This window comes from Equus asinus, chromosome 24, assembly GCF_041296235.1.
Source record: "Equus asinus isolate D_3611 breed Donkey chromosome 24, EquAss-T2T_v2, whole genome shotgun sequence".
In the NCBI taxonomy this organism is placed as follows: domain Eukaryota; kingdom Metazoa; phylum Chordata; class Mammalia; order Perissodactyla; family Equidae; genus Equus; species Equus asinus.
Genome location: NC_091813.1, coordinates 33,518,539 through 33,538,335, shown reverse-complemented (window position 1 = coordinate 33,538,335; position 19,797 = coordinate 33,518,539). Strand labels below are relative to the sequence as shown.

The 19,797-nt window shown below is 37.1% G+C and overlaps 1 protein-coding gene and 1 long non-coding RNA gene across 6 annotated transcripts in view; one reads left to right on the top strand and one right to left on the bottom strand.

The window, feature by feature from the left end:
• FUT9 (fucosyltransferase 9) overlaps positions 1 to 2,494 on the bottom strand; it is a 212,494-nt gene extending 210,000 nt beyond the window's left edge. For 2 of the 4 annotated variants that reach the window (XR_011497732.1, XM_070496402.1), the window contains exon 1: positions 2,082 to 2,430. The gene's annotated coding sequence lies outside the window, so the exon portion shown is untranslated. Of the gene's footprint in view, positions 1 to 1,969 lie in introns of all 4 variants that reach the window. The other 2 variants (XR_006519359.2, XM_044757480.2) reach the window with 2 other exon arrangements.
• Positions 1,741 to 19,496, top strand: LOC139041794 (uncharacterized). Of its 2 annotated transcripts, none has more exons than XR_011497734.1 (8): positions 1,741 to 1,840; positions 3,235 to 3,377; positions 11,112 to 11,290; positions 11,831 to 11,938; positions 12,979 to 13,120; positions 16,471 to 16,663; positions 17,261 to 17,407; positions 18,772 to 19,496. It is a non-coding gene; the product is annotated as an uncharacterized lncRNA (long non-coding RNA). The 2 variants fall into 2 exon arrangements; XR_011497733.1 differs by having other exon boundaries at positions 11,109 to 11,290.
• Positions 19,497 to 19,797: the final 301 nt, after the last annotated feature.

The following is a 19,797-nucleotide window of genomic DNA, read 5'->3' as shown; positions in this document are numbered from 1 at the left end:
AAAACTTGTGATCTTTTGATTCGGCTCATAACTTACCTGTTATCTATCCACCTGATATGATCACATGTGAATATCTGCAGTACTTGTTAAGTTTAAATACTTAGTTTTCAATGTTCTTCTTAGTTTAACCCACTAAAACTTCCAAATTTAGAAAACCAACAGTAGACAGTCCTCATAGTCCCTCTGGACTTTAGATGCAGCTCTCCACATTTACTTAAAATCACCCCTTGTCAATGACTTGCTCGCTACATTTCTGCCTATGTCTACACAAGAAAAGAAAAATGAAGGACAGGATACAGTTTGAGTTAAAACAAAATTTAAAAAAAATCTTGACATTCGGGGAGATAAGAGTTTAAGGCGATCTTCACCAAACAAATTCTCTAGATGACTGTTCAACTTTCTCTATTTCTTGTGTAGGCAGAGACTCGCTTGTTTAAGGCAAGGAAACATTCTCTCCATCAACTGTGAGAGCAAGAACACCAATTTAATTCTTATTCCCTCAAAATTATTTAAAATAATAATAACAGTATTACCAGGAAATTTGTATTCAAAAACTACATACTCAAATGGAGCACCTTCTAAAGTTTCTAACATTTATTTCTGAATATGAATACTCATATCTGCATTGCTTAGAACACATGCTCTATGACCAAGGGTTCTATAGAGTAAAATATGCTGAAATTAACATGTTTTCTTCATTTCTTTAAAGAATCAAATCATAAATTGTGTGAAGGTAGTTTTGTTTTTAAGATTTCATAACATGGGGAGTAGGAAGTACAAATTTTAGTATTCCAACTGTCTCCCTCTGTGCTCATTCATTCCTTCATCTCCCTTCCTCATAATTCATTCATTGAACACAACCTCTTTTTTTTCTCTCAAACCAACTAGAAATACTAAAACGTTTAACATGGTTTCAGAAGAAAGGGCTCTCACCCTAAGAAAACTTCTACAGAAAGACTGGCTGGATGCTAACATGCTGCACCCAGAGAGTGCGGGAGCCTTTGGTACCACGTTTTCTGATCCTCCTACATTCCCCCTTAGCCACTAAACCTAAAGAAAAACAAGGGCTTTGGCTTATTGCAAATTCAAAGAAGATTTTAAAGGGTGAGATTGGTGCTACTTTCTACTCCTTCAAAGAAAAAGCTTCTTATCCTCAAAAGTTGCTGAGCTTTTGATAGTGTTGTTGCTGAAGGAGATTCATCACCCAGTCAGGTGCGCGGTTCTCAACCTGGAACTAAGACTGATTTCAGGGGAACAGGTGAAATAGAAGCGTTCCCTGAACTCAGCTAAGACGTTTCTGAATGAATGGAGGGAATCTGAGCAATGTAAATAGTTGTGCTCTTTAAGACAACAATAACAAAAAGTTTAGTAGCACAAGGTTCGTTTTTTGTCTTTCTTTTTTCATGCTTGATCATACCCTAAACACTCCAGGTGCTCAGAAACACACAGAGTAACTGTACAAAAGCCAAGATCACCTCGTGTCTGTGTCAATTTCCTGAGGTGACTGTCAGAAAAGCTGGAGCGGCACCACCTTGTCGGGGGAATGAGGTCAGAATTCACTGGGAGATCCATTTGCTCTGACAAGGAATACGGCGGGACAGTGGGGCTTCCGAGCAAGGCTTCGAAAAAGGAGGGAAGGTGGGTCAGGGGCGGACTTTGTGCAGAAGGCTTTGTCAGCGCCAGAACGGGTGAAAGGTGGCAGATGGGGGCGTCTGCCGGCTGGCAGAAGCGGGAAGTCAGAAAGGAGGAACGCGGGGACGGTAAGGGCAGAGAAGACCCTATTTGGGGGGCCTGGAGGGTCGAGGCCATCCACTGCCGCTGGGAGCTTGGGACCTGGAAGGTGAGGCGGGACCGCGGGCTGCCGGCAGCAGTGCCCGGGAGGGACAGGGGTTCAGGTTGCTAGCAGGTGGAGTTGAAATCAAACAGCCCCTTGGGGACAACTAAACAGTGCCCTCCCGAGACCCCCTACCTGGAGGTTGAGGAATCGCAGCAGGTGGTTTGGAGTACCTCCTTTAAGCAAAAGATGTTCCCTCCAAGCCAAGCCTCGGCGCCGGACACCCAGCGCTCTCCTGTCTACTCACTGGTTCTGGGAGGAAAGCGCCATCCGGGAGCGCGCGAGGGCTGCGCGGCGCAGGAGGCAGGCAGGGCCGGGCGGCGGTGGCGGCGCTGTCTTAGGAGAGGGACTGGAACCGGGGGGCACCGAGGCGGCGACAGCGGCAGCGGGGGCGCAGGGAACTGCGAGCTAGGAAGGCTGTGGATCCAGAGCTGCTGCGCCGCGCGCGCTCTCTGCACATCTCCGGCTCCGCTAAAGCGGCTACTGCTGCTGCCGCTGGGAGGGAGGGAGGCGAGGGGGAGGGGAGGAGGCAAGCGGAGGGGAGGGAGGGAAGAGAAGGGAGGTGGGGGAGAGCGAGGGGAGAAGGGGAAATGATCACCCAGAGTGGGGTGGAGAGAGGGATGGAAGGAGGGAGGCGCACACGAGCCCAGCAAAGGTTCCCACCAGACGAGCTCGGGGAGGAGAAATCCAAGATGAGATGGGTCTCTTTCCCGCCCCCCACCTCTTCTCTCCTCCTTTCCCCTTCGCGCCCTTTCCTTTGGCTCTTTCTCCCGTGGCTCAGGCTAGGGGTTACCAGGCTCGGCAGCAGCAGCGGCTTCAGCACGCTGATGCAAGTGCTGAGGCCAGAAGGCCGCGACAGCTCCCCGCGCCACCGGCCTGAGGCACCTGTGCGCGCACACACTGCCGCTCGTTCCATTGCGGCGGCTCCCCGGCAGGGATCTGCGGGCCGTCTCCCTCCCTCTCTTCCTTTCTGTTCAGATTATGATCATGCATGTGCATGCATGACATCTGTGTAGTCCGCCTATTGCCGTCTGCTTCCCTGGGCGCTCTTTGGCACAGGGTGTCTGGCCAGAAGGTACTGGCTGGGAACTGAATGCAGGCAACCATCGCCAACCCCTAGGAGCTGTCGCTTGTGCAGGCATATCGTTTGTTCGCCACCTGGGTTGACCAGCTAACAAAGTAAAAATTAAAATTCTATGACCCGATTGCCTGGGACCATGTTCTCAGTCATCTAGGAAGGCTGTAAGTATGAAGAGCACAGGGGCAGTCTTTTCCCCTCTCAGTTCTCCTCCTCCCTTTTCTGAAAACCCTAAAAACAGGACACGACTTAGCCCATTTAAACGAAATATTTCTCAGTCTTTTTATTGCAGATCTTATTGTTTTTACCCAAATTCTCCTAGGGTTGGCCTCGCTTTCCCGTTGTGGCTTTATTTAGACTATGAATCAGTCCTGTTTATTGGCAAGCTACGAAGACACATGAAAATAGATACTGTATTTAGCGCCTGGACACTCGCAAGCTCGAGGAGGTGAATCTATACATTCGGTAAATATAAAAACAATTGGGACATTATTAACTGATTTCCATGAACCAGAATTTTGTTGCATAATCTTCATGTGGTAGTTGAGGGTAGGCAGAGAGCAAGTAGATTACGTGTTTAAAAGATAGAACTAGAAAAAAAGTCTAGTAAAACTCTCCTCAAAATAACATGCAAAGCGATCAAATTATTCCCTATGGGCACCGTGGAGGGAAAGTTTCTGATTTTGTTTGTGTGTTTTTTAAATTTTAGTAGTCTTTCAGTTACTTAAGAGTCATTCTTAAAAATCAAAAGGACCTTACCCTTTAGAATAAATAAATTAGGCACTTTATTTTTCTTGTGTGTCTTATATAACAAATGTACTCATATTAAAATGGGTGCACTCTCAATTTTAAGTGTAGCATGGAGAAACATTTTCGTGAATAAAGCATACCCAAATTTAATGGAAAGCCTCTAATTCTTCCCATATACATGCACATCAGAAAAAAAAATGGTGATAACGTATTACTAGATGGTCTAGCTATTCTCAACTTACTAGAGTTTTTCTGTAGAGTATATCTGCTAATGAAAATATTTGCTTTCACATCTACCTGATAATCTGAATGAGATACGTACCTCCTCATTAAGGGAACAACAGATATCAAACTCTTCTAATACACTTCAGCTTTCAAAGGCAGGTGTTACTGTCTCCAGATGTTCAGCATTGCACCGTGCAAATTCACCATATGCTTATTCTTTCAAAGAAGACCATAGAAAGAAGATGATTGGTGAAGACCCACAGCTCATTTGACTCTCTAAGTCTTCTCAGCTCTGTCTCTATTACAGAGTGAGCAGGAAATTTTTCAAATACTAGTGGCTATTTGGGCAGGGAGTGGTTACCAAGAATTAAATCTCCATTTTTCTCTTTAGGATATTTAGGATATCCTGTTTAGGATATTCCTCATCCCTCCTTTGCCAAGGTAATTCTCTTTTGAGAATTTTTACTATTTTCCTCCTATATTTGATTATGAAACTGTAATAGCCAATATCTGTATAGTATCATTTTCTGGTTGAAAAAGGTAAAGAAAAAATGTGAACTAAAATATATTAAAGTCAAGCAAAAAGAAGGGATGACATTTAGAGCACAGCTAGACAAGTTTCTAACTCTTTACTCTTCAACCACTTGACCCACCAGAACCAAGAATAGGATGATAAAAGATAAATGGCCTTTCAGCTCTTCTGCTGGAGAACTTGGATTTCAATTTAGATTCTCAGGCTGGGTGAAAACTTTTCCATCACTTCCATCACACCGTTCTCTCCCTTTTATATTTCTGTCCCTTTCTACATCTCCATTAGTGTCACACTGTATCTGGCATTACAACATAGGAAGCCAAATAAATTTAAAGAATAAAAAGCTTTATTTTAAATACTGACTCTTTGTATCTACTTAGTTGGAAACAAATTCTCATATGGAAATTTTCTGAAATCAGAAAGATCTAAAGCCCTGTCTTAGAACAAATACTGCATAGGTGCCAGAGATTGGTTATCAAAAAAAATATGATGCATCTATTTATTGAACCCAGATATTTAGGAAGCACTCCTTGTGGGCAAGCACCATGTTAGGCTCTGGGGACACCACAGTGAAGAAAATTGGTAACTGCCCTGTGAAGCTTAGAGTCTAATGATCCAATAAAAGTGCTTTATCATTAAGAAAGATGTGATGATGGTGATGATGATGATGATAAATTTCAAGCCCAAGGATGAAATATTTCTTTATTAAATTATAGGCATTCATGAGATTAGGGGTAAAGGAATATAGATTATTCGGGTTTGCTTGTGCAGCCAGTTCTTATGTGAATTGTTGAAGAAAAGAGAAAGAAGTTAGGGAAAAAAGTAAAATTTGTTGTAGTGAAAGGAAACCATGGAATACTTTTTAGGCCAGTGAAAATTTTGATGAGCTTTAACTTTTAAAAATAAGCATCTGCTCTTATTGGTGGGGAGAAACAGAGAGTAAAAATGTCTTTGAGTTTGTAGAAACTTCTGAAAAATTATGTCTGTACCAAATAATATATATGATTAGTACTGCTGAATACATGAATAGAATCTGGAGTGAAGATGATGGCAAAAATCAGCAATTTCCTCCCTTCTGAAGAATATAAAGCAAAAAGGAAAATTTAAGAAGAAAAAACCTGCAAATTCTATTTTTGGCAAAATCAGGAGATAGATAATCTGCAGTTTCCAAAATATGAGTACAAGATGTCAAAACTGCTGAGATCAGCCAGAAGGCTCAAAAGAGGAAGGAGACGAAAAACAGATAGTGGGCCCAATGATGTCTAATCTTAGAAAGCATTGCTGAAAATATAATTCCTAAATGTGAGAGCTGTCAGGTAGAAAGGCTCTTTCCCTGGGTCACAACAATGGATTCAGGAACTGAAACTGTGTTATAGTTGCAAAAGGAGGAAAAGAAAAAGCATGGCAAGTGTAGAGAGAGCTCAGTTGTGGCTAATTTTACTAAACCCAAGAAAGGTATGCTTCCTGAAGGTGAATTGCTCATCTTGACTTGCCAAACCTATACATCTTATTTAAGCAATTAGTGTGGGAACTCCTAAGGCTGAGGACAAAAGCCCTCTTGGCTACTTCCTGTCGGAAGGAGTGGAGGGCTACACAAAGATTAAACAGCTGAGTGATATTTGCCAAAAGCAGTCTATCTCTTTAGCTGCAGAGAAGACAGACCCTTTGTAAATCCTAGATGGCTATTTTCCCCTCTCCTTTTCCTAGGAACTTAGAGAAGAAAAATTTATCTCAGTTAATTATGAGTAATAAAAAAGAATGGGCACAGTTCAACACAAAAATAATATAGGAAAAGAGTTACAGAGCTGCACCAAAATGTACCAATTGTTGGAAAACACATGCCATAACACTGTTGCCATGGAGAAGTTGAAAAATTTGTCTTAACATTCTGCCATGAATTTTCATAAGGGCACAATGAAGGAATTGCTTCTGTGAATGAAAACTACAAGGCACAAATGCAAGAGCTTGGGAAGGGTTGAAGAGACAATAGGAGCTGAAGACCCAAAGCTGGCAAAACTCAGGAAAGAAGTGGAACTAAAAATAAAACCATCACAAATTAATAATGAATATGGAAGAATTACAAGATAAAATACACACTGAGGTAAACACAGTAAGGGAAAGAGAGAATGAGAAAGGCTAGCAAAATGAACTGGAAATAAAGAGATAAGATTAGAGATGCCATGAAAGATGGATAAGAGAGACGAGCTTAATCCAATACATACATAATTAGAGACTCTGAAGAAGAAAAATAATGGAAAAGAATAAATATTTAAATATAGTAATTAATGTTAAAGAAAGAAACATTCTTGAAATGAAAGAAGACTTGAAATTTCACTTTTAAAGAATGCAATGATTACTAGGGAAAATTGCCCCGGAATCATCACTGCCTAGATGTATCCTAGTATGATAACTAGAATTTAAATATAATAAAGAATGTTTTGGGCATGCAGGCAAAAACAATCAGTAACTTATAAAGGGAAATATTGAGATTGGCCTCAGACTTTTTCACTACGACATTCTTAGCAGATTAGAGTCATTCAATATCAGTGGAGGAAAGCCCAAAAAGTACCAAAGAAAATAAAGTGAGAGCTAAGGTTTTTTCTATTTAGCCATACAGTCTGTAAAGTATAAAGAATGTAAACAAACAGTTTTGAATATGAAAGAACTAAAGGAATATTATTCTCATGAATCTCTCTTCAGGAAATCACTAGAATAGAGAATGAAATTTAGCTTTCTAAGAGATAACTGGAAGAGATAACTGGATCAAGGAGTGATTGTAACCATTGAATGGATTTAACTATGGATCTGAAATTTGAGAATATGAGAATTAGAGCAAAATAATAGAATATAAATCTCACAGACCCTGACAATATAAAAAATGATATATCTAAACAAAATTTGGATGAGAAGGGCAAAAAACATGGAATATAAAGGCATTGGTTATCTAATGACTGGGAATCAAAAAAGATTCACTTAAAGAAACAAATAAGTAGTCTAACATATTTCACAATACAAAGGTAAGCTATAATCAAGATAATATTGACTAAATCATGTAGTAAAGGAGGAAGACAGGGAGAAGCAAAAACTACTAATTTTTATCATTGCCTATTTTAGCAAACTAACAGATAGTATAAAAATAGAGAAATACAGGGGCAAGCCCCAAGGTGTAGTGGTTAAGTTCACGTGCTCCACTTCCACAGCCCAGGGTTCGTGGGTTCAGGTGTCTCTCGTGGACCTACACCACTCATCAGCCATGCTGTGGCAGTGACTCACCCACAAAATAGAGGAAAATTGGCACAGATGTTAGCTCAGGGCTAATCTTCCTCAAGCAAGAAATAGAGGAAGATTGGCACAGATGTTAGCTCAGGCTGACTCTTCCTCAGAAAGAAAAAATACATTCAATTTATAAAGGAATAATTATAAAAATAACAAAAAACAAAATAAAAATCATAAATATTGAGAATGCACACATATAGAAATAAATAAAAGAAAACAGACCACAGAGTGAAGGAATTTTACAAAGTTAAAAAGCAAAACTTAGCATAAAACAGTATGGCAGAACCAAGAGTAAACATATCCTTCATATCAATAAATGTAAATAAGATTATCTCATTTTCTGTGAAAACAGAGATTTTTAGATTGGATCACAAAACAAATAATATTTTATGTTTTATATCGACAACAAGAAAACTCAGAATGTTTGAAAAATAAAAGGGTAGACAAACAGATACAGGTAAATGCAAACAAAAAGTAAGCAAGTATTGCAATCTTAATCAGAGACAAGGTGTCACACAAACCAAAAACATGTTAACCGAGATGCAGAAGAGGATTTTATGACTATAATTACAAGCACCTTCTTATGCATACAAAACAATTATGAATATCTATGTACCAAATAGTATAGCAGCAACGTAGCTATATCAGAAATTATATACAAGAAGATAGTGCGAAACTCACTATTAGCAGGAGTCTTAATACTTTTAATTCATGAGAATCCACATGTACAGACAAAAAAGAAACACGTTAAAGATTAAATATCATATACTCTTTCCAGACCAGTCTCACTTAGGAGAATCAATGGAAAATTCTGGTTAAAATATTAACAAATGAACCCGAACAGCACATTATAAGAACTCACTATTATCACCAAGTGTGTATTTTTTTTGAGATTATAAGGATGTTTCTGTACTAGAAAAGCTATTAACATACTTTATCACTTCTCTCATCTGTAAGATGAAAATAAAATATCAGTACCCACTTTACAAGAATTTTTACAATGATTTAAAGAGTTATTGCATACAAAATCTTTAGCATGAGTGCCTGGAATATAGTTAGCCCTTCATAAATGTTATCTGCTGTGTTTATCAGCTTTCATAGGATATTAAAAAGTGACTATGCTTGTGATAGTTATATAAATCTTTTTTCATTTTCTGGAATAATGAACTTGTTGTGTTGATTTATTAATGTTGTGTTCTCATCTTTTGTCCCTTCTCCTCAGTGTTTTCATTGCTATTTTTTAGGTCGTCTGTTCTTTTTGTATCATTATTAAAATCCTGCTAAGTATTAAAATCAATTTGAAAATTCTGTGTACTGTAAACTGTCCATTTAAAAATAACCTTGAATTATAATAGTAATATATGAGTACACTCTCCCTCTTTTTTAAATAGACATTATTTTTTAGAACAGTTTCAGCTTGACAGCAAAATTGAGCAGAAGGTACAGAGATTTCCCATATAACCCTCAACCCCCTCTACACACAATCTACTACATTCTGCACCAGAGTGGCACATTTTTTCCCACTGATGAACCTATACTAACATATCATTATCACTAAAAGTCTATAGTTTACATTAGGGTACATTCTTGGTGTTGTACATCTTACGGGTTTTGACAAATATATAATGATATATGTCCACCATTAGAGTACCATACAGAATCATTTCACTGCCCTAAAAATTGTCTGTGCCCCACCTATTCATCCCTCCCTCTCCACCAACCCTTGGCAACCACTGATTTTTTTCACTATCTCCATAGTTTTGCCTTTTCCAGAATTTTGCACAGTAAATAATATTAAGATTGTTGCCAGCTTTATTTTTGCTAGTTTTGGACTAATATATCTTGTATCATTGTATATAAAATTTTGAGTTTTTGCTTCACAAGTGTCTTATAAGCGACATACATTTAGAATATCTTTTCTAAGACATGAGGAAAGTTCTTTTTATTAGATGCGTTTAACTTTGCTCTCATAAAGTGTATTATCTCTGGACTATCATATTTTGTTATTATTTGCTATGCTTTTTTTCTGTTCTTCGTGTTTTCCTTGAATTACTTGATTTTTGTTCCCTTTTTTGTTTTGAAATTTATATTTCTTTTAATTCCTATATTAATGTTCATTCCAGTAGTTATCCTCAAATTTTTGACAGCAGTATCTTAGACTTAATTGTTACTTCAAACACGAAAATTGGTCATTGGCAATATCCTATCCCTGAAAAGAAGAAGAACATGACTAACCTCTTAACTGCTTCAACATCTCATGTTAATGTCTGTCACTTCTCGGCCCAACACACTTGATTCGTGTTGTTCTGTCTCGGAATTTAGTTGGTAAATCATCACTAAATATTTTTAATCATTATCAAATTTCAGTAACGTTTATTCATTTCTTTGTTCAATTCTTATTTATCATACTACTGTTTTCAAAGTCTTTGCTGAAGGAATCTGTTGGTACTACTTTCCACATGGATATTTATATGCATATCCAAGAGCAATGATAAAATAAATATCCTTTCAGATATACGAAGTTCATTGAAATTGTGTATATAATGGAGTTTATATATAATTTATATATATTGTATATTTATATATAATGTATAATTTACATATTATATAATAGTATATAATAGCTTATATATAATTTACATGTTATATAGAATATAATATATCCTACGTTATTATATATAATATAAACTGTATTATATATTATATATATAATTTCAATGAGCCCTTGATTATATGAAGGGATATTTATTTTATCTTTGTTCTTGAGTTTGGAAGAGGAAGTTATTATAATTTATAATTCTAAGTTCACTGTCAGGTTTCTTCAAAATGTTAACGACATTGATCTATTGATTTCTTCTTTTAAATATTGCTGATAGGAATTCTAACATCATTCTAATCTTCTTTTGTTTTTAAGCAGTCTCTCTTTACTCACTGTTTACTTTTAGGAATTTGTTTATTTATTTCTATTTGCCTCAGAACTGTCACTTTTATGTTTTATACTATTTGAGACTTAGTAGGTTTTTTCCATCTGAAAATAATTAATTCTTTATGTCTAGGAAATTGTAGCAATAATTTTTTAAAAACATTCTTTCCTGTTTATTTTTTTTATTTTCTCCTTATGAACTGTCTATTAGACAAGTGTGAGGAAAGAGTTAACATAGCATATCTGGTTGCTCAATCCTTGCATGCCTTCACATGAGCCTGGTTTTATGATTGATCTACAATTCCTTTGAATGTGGCCCTCAGAAAGTCCTCTATGTTAATGATTAAAGTTATTCTTTTACACACCTAGAGGAACGGACTTTGTTATTCTAGCTTATGAGAATTGCTTTGCACAAAAGTCAAGATTGGTGATGTGCACCTGGTTTCATAGTTGGGGTCCTGAGTTTTAATTACCATGATTGTTTGCTTAGCAGAATATGCCTCTGTGAGCAGAATCATAATAGCTTCAGATTCTGAAGACTTGAGCAGATTTCTTTGCCCAGAGACATTTCACCAGGTTCCTGTGGTTCACTGCTAGAGAGAAAGCATATCCTGTGCTGAGACATAGAAGGCCTCAGAAGATTGCACCTGGTCTCTCTGGACTCCATTCAATGTATGTATGTTTCTTATTACTTCTAATCTGTATCCTGTACAGCTTATCTGTAATAAGCCTTGGCCCCGAGTAAAACTTGTTTAGAATCTTGTGAATCAAACTAATGTGGTATTGAGACCCCTGAAACAACAAAGTTTGGAACATTTTAATCTAGCCTCTATTTCTTTTCAGTTTTCTTTCAAACGTTTCATCTCTTTTTATCCTTGCTGTCATTTGAAAGTATTTAACTTAATTAATTTAATTCAATTACTTAAATTTAATTTTCTAGTTTACCAGTTTGCCATGTAAATAAATCTAGTTTCTACTTATTCTATGTATTGAGGGGTTTTTGTTACTGTTGTTTATTTCAATAATTATATTTTCCATTTGCAAAGTCTTGATTTGGTTCTTTGCAAAATTTCTGGTTCTTTTGCAAAATTGCCTTTTCCTGATTCATAGCCATTTGTTCTTGTTACATAACCCGCCATACCTACTTCATAGATATAATTGCAACTTTATCTCTATTTAGACAGTATATATAAATACTTAAAATTTTTTCAGATTGTGATATTACTGTTTCCACAAGAATAAGTTCTTCTTTTTGTTGAGAATATTGTCGCTTTTCATCTATTGGCCATTCCCTGATGGTTGTGCTGCTGTCTTCTGCAGGTAAATATCTGTGTGTATTTATCTATTTATTTATTCATGGTATAATAATTACTTGGCAGGGAGAGAGGAAATGGCCTTATGATTGTCAATCCCTAGCTACTTAGGGTGGCACTGTTTCACCCTTGGCCTTGGAAGGGAGACGTGGGGAGGAAAGAGATGGAGAGAATTGTAGTTGCAGCTCCCAGATTTGAATGGCATTAGACACCAATGCCATGCATTCTGTGACATCTCAGCCACCAGAAGAATTGGGTGAAATTGGCACTTTCTTATACCTATATTTTTCTTAGTATTTATATTTCTTACTCGTGTAAATTTTCCTTTTTTTCTGTTTTATTTGGATTATATTTTATAAGCTACTGTGTAATATATATTAATTTATGTTTATATAAATCCTTTTTGATCCCCAGGAATGTATTGAAGCTGTCAAATACCTCTAGGGACATCTCATTCACCAGTTCTCCATTTTAATTTTTTTGTCCAGCTTCTTGAATGCCCCAAATTGCATCACGCCTCAGGCAGATGTGATGTTGAACAGTAACCATTGATTGTTTTTGACAAATACCCTGGGGAGAAGATTCTTCCCACTGTGCTAGTGTGAGCGCTAAATCAAGTCAAATAAAGAAAATCCCTGTGATTGGAACTTTTTGAGGTAGCTGCCAGACAGATCATATCATTAAAAATTCTCGGGGCATGGGATTCTTTGCGGAGCTAGTGTCAAATCTACCTCTTCCAGTGGCTGCTAGGCTACTGGTTTTCACAGCTAGTAAGCTTACACAGGTGTTGGTTTCAAGACTACTGCAAAGCTGGAGAGAGGGAAATTGGAATAGCAGCAGTTAAAATGCAACAAAACTCTTTTTACGGAGATTCAACCATTTTTGTTTTGTGATAACTGCTTCTCAGATTTTTGCAAGCCTTTGGTTAATTTCTAAAGTTCTGAATAAGTTGACTTTCACAGTTTTTTTTACTGTGTTTTCATTGCTTTTTTGGAGAAGATTTCCAGTGATCTTTACATTGCATTTCTATAACTCTCTCCCTCATAGGTCCTTTCTAATCTTGCTTTGGCTAAACCAAATCCCACGGTCATACCCAATGCCAAGTTACAAAGAAGTTCAATCCTACTATTTTCCAGAAGCATAACTGGATTTATTTGGTGAATGGCTCTAATAAGAACCAATCATTACAGTGAGTGTGTAGACATTACTTGAAAAATCAATTGAATCCAATATATTTCAAATTGCTTTGTCATGGTGACCCCTATCAATTTAACTATCTTATAGTCAAATTTGTTTAGAAATGTCACGTTTCTAATCAGAAAAAATTTCTAGTTTCTAACCAATGGCAAGCAAACATCTCTACTTTTAAGGATATTTTATATATATATGTATATTTAGCAATAATTTTAAAATTAGACCATAAACATTAAAATGATCTCTTATACCATATTGTTATAGTTCCATTTGTTTTTTTTGTGCATTTTTTATATCATCACAAGAACATTTAAGTCTGAATCTTCTCTGATATTATAGAGAATGGGGCGTATGTATTCTACAGTGCACTTACTTACTGTTAAAGGCAATCTTCAATTAAAAAACAGGCAATGACATAATTTTTCTAGCTAATGGCAATGTATGCATATATTCAAGTGTATGTACAGAGATAGCAAAAGAGCCTCTATTGTACTATTTGAAAAAAAAATGTAATATAAGCTGCCTGAAAAGTTAACGTGTTTATTGTATGTAATAGATTTGGATAAATTGCTTCTTATTATAGTTTCTTAGTATGTATACAGATTTATACATCTATTGGGTCAAACATTTGTAGAATTCTTGAAACAGCTTCATAAAATCTCAGGTTTCTAAGAAACACTGTTGGGAGTCCTGAGACTATTTTTGCTGGGAACTCCTCAAAGTGAATAGGTGTAAATATGAGAACGACAGAACAGATAAGTAAGGCAAAGTTCAAATACGCTCCCTCAAAAGTAGACAGTGAAGTAGCAGCAACTGAAATGCCAATTCAAATGGCTTCTCTGTGAATATCATCTAGTCCCCAAACGTGTAACTAATAACTCTTTTTCTGTATTCCCATATTACTTTGTTCACAGCTCCATCTTACTACTAAATACTACCTTACTTGTAGTATAAATAAGTTTCTATCTCCCTTATGAGATTGTGAAGACTCCAGAGGAAAAACCAATTGTTAGGTATATTTTCAATGCACTCATATCTAATAAATACCATAAAAAGTACTCTTGAAATATTTGTAGAGTGAAACAATGAATGAATATGCAGTTGATAATGTTAATCCAATAACTCTTTGCAAAAAATTGAGCGGCTTATAGTTTAAAGACCATTTTTCAGCAATGAAATTGGTGCTTAAAACTATAAATCATTTTTCCCATGAATAACATACTTTTTCTATATCAATGACATTCATACTATAGAAAAACATTGCCATTTATAGACATGATATTTGTGGGAGTGAAGATTGGGGTGATAGGTGGAGGTGATGATGACTTCATGTTAAGTGCAATTTCAAATTGATAACCAAAAGTGTAGTTTGTGTTTTTGATAAAGAAAAATGAGAAATTCACAAAGAATAAGTTTTCAGCAAATGTATATCTGTAGATTCAGAGAAATATCATTATAAAAGGAAAGTTGGGTACAAATTAAAGAATATACAATAGAATTAAATTAGATTACCTTAAATTAGATTACCTTCAAGGTCCCTTCTAAATGATGAATATTTGTTTTATGTCTCCCATAGTAAATGAATAATGTCTAACTTAAATCTGTATTTAGTAGAATTTTTGAGGAGCTGAAATCTATAGGATGTGAGAAAGCAACACACTGAAAAAGTAAATTATGCCTCCTTCTAGAAGGTCAGAAATGGACTAATTTAACAATGAACTTTAAAGCTACCTGAAGCTAGTGATGGGGATGGAGTAGAGGGGCTATAACATGCCTTGGGTAGATGGACAGGGTTGGATTTCCTACGTTAGAGAAACAACAGACTCATACATTAAGACAAATGCTTGGCCAACTTCATTTCCGACTTTATCATAACAACACTAACAACAACTTATAATTTACTGAACTTCTTTTATATTACCAATGCTCTGCTAAATAGTTGCTATGATCTTCTTTGGTTCTTACCAGTATCCAATGCAGTTGGTATTGGAGAGTAATTCTTGTCTTTCACTTGACAATTTTCTTTACAGCTGAGTAGCTACTCTTTCCAGGAGAGAACAGTATTGGAGGGAAAGTTGCTGGTCTCATTTCCTTCTTGCCCTTTCACTTACTTCTCTTCATGGAAAGAGAAATAGTATTTCCGAGTAGTGAAACTAGAACTCAGCACATGTAGGATACAGTCTCCTTTGGGGGATGCCTGCTTACACATGACACACAGTCTTTCTCTCTTATCCTGTATGGAAAATGCTAAAACTGTCCAACATCTTTACCTGGATGGCGAGGTTGGGGGGGCAGTAATAATTTTGACTTTAGAACTCAATCAGTGTTTTCTGATCTAGATTACTGAGATTAAAATGTATATCATGAAGTCTAACTTACTCCTGGGTATATCTTTTATTTGGATCTAAATTTAAATAATGAATATAAGTCACTAGATTTTAGAGTTGTAAAAACTGAGGCTCAGAGAGGTTAAACCATGCTTAAGGTCATGTAACTTATAAATGGTGAGTTGGGGTTTAAAATACAGATCTCTCTGAACTTCTTGCTTTCATAAACTCTTTGTCATCTCTCCACTTTCACATCCCCACTCACCAGGCCAATCCCTTTGGAGACAAAATTGGGGAACTTGAACTGTGTAACATGAGCCAATATATAATTTTACTGTTAAATTGCTGTTTTCAGAGTGTGTTGGCATAAAACTGTAACTATTGTAAAAAAAAAAAAAAAGAAGAAGAAGAAAATGACCAGATTAGAAAAGAATTGTATGATCATGGTGTCTTTTGTCCAGGTGAACATCTAAGTAGTTTAGTCAATTTAAGTGGCCCTTCGTTATGCTACAAATGAAGGAATAAATACGTATACCATGGGTAGGCTAGATTGGCTGGTTTTCAAGAAATAAACTGAATCTCATAGTGTTAGGTCATATTTGTACTAAGGTAATTTAGCTACAGCTCTTCCCAGTGGCTGAAGAGAGACTTAACCAGAGTTGCAGCCCTTAGTCCTTCAGTTTCTTATCCTGTGAGAATCAATCTGGTGTCTCTCAGCTGCAGAGTCTCAGGAACAGTGCAGATGGCATCTGGACAAGGCTCAAGGCAGCAGAGATTACAGTTTGTAAGATATAAGAAAAGACTAAGACTTGGTATTCCTTAGCGAGAGGCATGTATGACTGATTGAGGAAGCGGGCAAAGACCTTGGACGATAAGGACAAAGTTGGGAGTCGGGGCAGGAAAGAGAGTATTGGAAGAGAGGGAGGGTTTAGTATATCAGGGTCATTTATTAATAGGTGAAGGCTGAAGAATAACTTAGTGCAAAACTAATTTCATTATTTTTTTCCTCTACCCAAAGAATCATTACAAATGTGGCAGCCCGCTTTCCACCTTTCCTCCTACCTAACCAAGGAATTGACAAGGCCCTTTTGCCCTGGGGGTGGAGAAGGAGGCATGATAGTGATGGTTCTCTGCTCTGGGTTTCAGTGACACATCTATCACAACAACAACAAACTAACATTTACTGAGTACTTACACTGTGCAAAATTCTGGTAAGTCCTCAAGTGTTTTATCCTATTTGGTCTTCATAAAAACCTTGAGATAAGTGCTGTTATAATCCCCAGTTTATAGATGAGGAAACTGAAGTAAAGAAAGGTTAAACAACTTGTTGAAGGTCACATGGGTGGTAAGTTGCCTGGTGTCAGGATTCAAATCTTGGGCCAGCCTGCTTCCAAGCTCTGTATTACTAACCATTAAATATTGCCTCCCCAGGAAAAAGAAATTACTGGGAGAAAACATGGATCTTTATACTTGGAAGCCTTATACCCTTGAATTGTACAAAGAAAGTTCTGGGGTGAAGGCAAGTTATTTCAAAGATTGAAGTGGGGAGTGATCTCTTTCTTACCATCACCATTTGAAGACAAGAGCTCTTCCTCATTTTCTGGGATCCTGCATGTACCAAATCAAAAGAGTGGGAAACGACCTAGGAATATTATTGATATGGAATTGTGTGTATGTGTGTGTGTGTGCGTGTGTGAAGAAGATTCGCCATGAGCTAACATCTGTTGCCAATCTTCCTCTTTTTTTGCTTGAGGAAGAGTAGCCCTGAGCTAACATCTGTGCCAATCTTTCTCTGTTTTGCATGTGAGTCACTGCCACAGCATGGCTTGGCGAGTGGTATAGGTTTGCACCCGGGATCTGAACCTGCAAACCTGGGCCACCAAAGCAAAGGGTGCTGAACCCAACCACTACGCCACAAGCCAGCCCTATGATATGGAATTTTAAAAGCTATCTTGGTAAGTGAGCCTCAAAATTGTTTATAAAAATAATAAAGCAATATGACATTTATGAAACACCAACTATTATGGTGTAATTCATATCTATTACATTACTAGTAAAGGGTATGTTGTCATGGAACATCCTCCACTGTCTACATATTGAGGCTTTGCTCTGCCTTTGGAGACAAAAGAGACTGAGTTCATTATATTAGAGGACAATTTTCTATCCTTCCTCTCTGCATCATATTGGTGCCTCACAGCTTGACTATTTTACTAACAAATGGAGGACAGTAATGGAAAGAGATATGAGAAGAAAATTAGAAAACAAAGTAACTATCTACAGCATGGTTATCTCAAAGGCCCTAGACACGACCTCTTGATTACTAGATAGCTAGAAGTTCAAATCCAGGCTGATGTCCCTGCTCTATTTGTTTTCAGAGGATAGCTAGAGAATTCTTCAATGGTTAAAAACGGGAGATCTATCACAGGGCTTAAAGTTGGGGTTACTATAATCTTCAGTTAAGACAACATAGAAATGAGGTCCTTGATCATGAGAAGAGGAAATAATGTGGTCTATGTCATCCTCTCTGCAAGGAAAGAGTTAACACAGGGGGACTGGTTGTTCAGCAGAGTGATAGGAGATGGTGTTGAAGAAGTAGTCTGGGGCCAAAACATGGAGGGCATTGTAGGTCATGTTAAAGAATTTTGGTGTTATCTTAATTGTGATGGGGACATCACTGGAGAATTTAAATGGGACAGTGATGTTATCTGATTTATTGTAATTTCGGTACTATGTAGAAAACGTGTTTTTAGGGGGAAAGATGGAAATGGGGAGACCAGTTTCAGTAGCCCTGGTAATTGACTATCACAGCTTGATATAGTACTGTAGCAGTGGAGTGTAAGAAGTAGTGTGGTTCAGAATGTAGAGCGGTGGATGAATGAATGTAACTTTCATGTCACTGGGTCATAGTAGCTTACTAAACTTAGGAATAACCCTGAGAAGGAGACATGGTGGGTGCTGGGTTTTGGGATACCCAAGCACTAGCAGGTTTCATTTCTTTGAACTCAATTTGGGCTGAGGAGTAAATCCTTTCTGCTTTTTGTTGTGCTTTCTTCAGGAAGCATGGACTAGGAAGAGAAGCTTGAAATAAGAAAAGATATCTTAAAGAAAACTTTTGGAATTAGATAAGGAAGATACAGTGAAATATTTAATATCTTGCATTCTGGCTAAGTTTGTCCTTGGCAACTTACTTAAAAATAAAACTTTCAGAAGGCATCTGTATAAAGATCTTTTTAGTGCTTCTATAGGCATAGAAAGTAGGGTAATAATCTGCATCACGCACACAGATTGTCTCTCATTTAAGTTCTTTTTCTCCTTACAGTAACACACACCTTCAAGTTTAAGTTCAGCTATATCCACCCAGCTACAGACTCTGTTTCTTGGCCTCCCTGGGAGCCAGATATAGCTATATGAGTACATTCTGGCTCATGGAATGTGAAGGGAATTATGTGTGCAATCCTACCAAAATGTCACAATCTTTAAAAAGAAAGCTGCTCACCATTCACTTTTTTTCCACCGTTGGCTCAGACTGAAATACAGAAGTTACGATATGAGTTTGCTGCAAGTCTAAATGACGATAGTCTACACTAACTGAAGACATGACAAAGCAGCAGGATGGAATCCGCACCCCTGCACGACTTCACAGAGCAGAACTACTCTGATAGTCTTCCACCTGAGGCTGTTATGAGAGAGAATAATCAGCTTCCATTTTTGCTTGAAGAACTGTATTGTTAGATTTCTTGGTTAAAGTAGTACAGACTGTAAGCTATTTTATACATAATCATTATTTACTGAAATATATGCAATTCAAAATGCAGACAAATCATTGTATTCTATTTCTATCACCATTTAAAGAAAGAATCGTAATCTTTTGTAGTTTATATATTTTTGCTTTTTCTTAAACTTACACGGATAGATGATTTTCCACGGTGGATTATTGGTCTCTTTCCCCCATGGGATATGAAATGTTGAGGGCTAGATTTGGTGCACCCCCAGAACTTGGTGTCAAAGTCAGAAAACTGTGCCCTTCAAATTGCATGCAATTAGAATCAACAAAAAAATTGAAATTATTACCTTCAGAAGCAACATTCTGAAATATAACTTGTGGACATATTGCTGATGAGAATTTGGTTTTTCCGAACTCTTATTAAGAACACTAAACCATAGCTCGTGAATTTACGAGCTAATTATGTGCCACCAATAGAACTGTGGCTCTTAAAAGGGATATAAACATTTTAGAGAGAGCAACAGTGTGAATTTGTACGTAGAGTGGTACAGTCTTATAGAGGGGTAGGCCAAAACAAATGTCACAATGCCAGTTGGTATAGGCACAAAAACAGGTACTATT